The 1,763-nt window shown below is 27.4% G+C and overlaps 1 long non-coding RNA gene across 1 annotated transcript; it reads right to left on the reverse strand.

Annotated features, from left to right (window-relative positions):
* Positions 1-993: 993 nt before the first annotated feature.
* Positions 994-1,563, reverse strand: LOC128281383 (uncharacterized). The gene is made up of 2 exons (XR_008271588.1): positions 1,342-1,563; positions 994-1,205 (listed from the first exon to the last, which is right to left on the reverse strand). It is a non-coding gene; the product is annotated as an uncharacterized LOC128281383 (long non-coding RNA).
* Positions 1,564-1,763: the final 200 nt, after the last annotated feature.

Consider the following 1,763-nt stretch of genomic DNA (forward strand, 5'->3'; position numbering starts at 1 on the left):
CAAGTTGAGATAATCCGATCACACTTAATTAAAAAAGATTGGTAAGAACTCCATTTTCGTTTTCGAATAACTTAATTCGATTAACTTGAAATTTAAATTGTTTTTTTAAATCAAATCAAATTTTACTTCCTTCTACTTACAAGTTAAAGTGCAAGGAAAAAATATCAATTAAATTCCATGACCCACTTAGTATAGAGTCCATGGCAAACAAATTTGCCTAAAATAGGGCTATTGAACTTTAATTAAGTACAGTGAAAGACAAATTTATATGTAGTAAAGTTGTCAAAATTAAGAAATTTTTGCTCAATTTTGCTCAATATATCAAATTTTATTACACTCAATAAGTAATATTCCTTTAATATTATAATATAATTGAACATTTTCCTCAATTTTTCTTAATCCATTTGTTTTATTACACTCTAAGCAATATTCCTTTGTCGTCAATTTAGTATTATATATATCACACACTTGAAATTTCTAAACTAAGTTTACATGAGGAAAGGAGTTTATAAATATAAACAAGGTGTAATAATAAATCTAGTCCCTAACATATATCATTTTTGTCATTTAATTTTGCTTTTTCTTATTTTAGTCTTTAAATTTTAATCAAAATCCTTTTTTAATGAAAAAGCTAACTAGACCATTAAAATTCTAATAATACTGATGTGATAACCCACATGACATTTTACGTTTGCTTCATAAAGATTCAAAAGATTTTTTTTTTTTAGAAAAGAATTCATATTATTTTTTAAATATCTATGCCTACAATAAAATACATATGAATTGTGACATGAGCTACCACATCAATGAATTGTGAAACAATCTCATTCTAGGTTCTGATCATGTCTGTTTTTTTTTTTTTACACAATATCTAGAACTATCCATAACCCCTCTAACCCATAAATAGGAGGATAATGCGCTTCAACGCACTCGAACCTACATCCCCTTACATTGTCAACAATGTCTATACTAATCGAGTTAGTACTCAATCCGTTTATTTTTTTTAAATTTTTATTTTCTCAAAAAGTATTTATATTTAGATTCGTATAATCCAACACGGATACAAAATGTATAATCTTTCAAATACTCACACATATATGAAAAACATTACAAACATAGAGTATACTGTATCGGACATTCACTTCGAATCCACTCCACGATGGACTATAAAGGCATTGTATAAGGAGAAACAGCCATTGTTGAACCTTAGAGAAAGCAAATGCGCTTCGTTAAAGCATGAGATAATCAAAATGTTAGCCATGAAGGTGACAAATTATATGATCTTTTTTTTTCACAGTATGAATTAATATTTATAATTGAAGATGAAGAAGAACTACGTACCTTAATTATATTCTTCAAAGGGAGTACCCAATTAGCAGGACTTGAAAGTTTGAGGATTCAGGATGCACAAAATTGAATCCGGGCACTGATGTAGCCAACAACGAGTTGTGAGATATTGAAGGACTGTAAAGAAAACAGAAAACATCAAGGAAGAAGAAGAATATGGTAGTGATGGGTACCATTTTCAAACTTTTAAAAATGTTTTGGACAATTACTACTTCTTTCTTCTTTCAATGATATATATATATATATATATAAAGGATGTATAAATTCATATATTATTAGTCAATCATCTCGTTAAAATAAAGAAGAAGTGATATAGTTCTTAATAGGTTAAATTTCGTTTTTAGTCCCTTGTACTATGCTTAAGTTGTGGATTTAGTATTTATATTTTAATTTCATAAAATTTAGTTTTTGTACAT

Source organism: Gossypium arboreum, chromosome 10 (genome assembly GCF_025698485.1).
Source record: "Gossypium arboreum isolate Shixiya-1 chromosome 10, ASM2569848v2, whole genome shotgun sequence".
NCBI classification, from domain to species: domain Eukaryota; kingdom Viridiplantae; phylum Streptophyta; class Magnoliopsida; order Malvales; family Malvaceae; genus Gossypium; species Gossypium arboreum.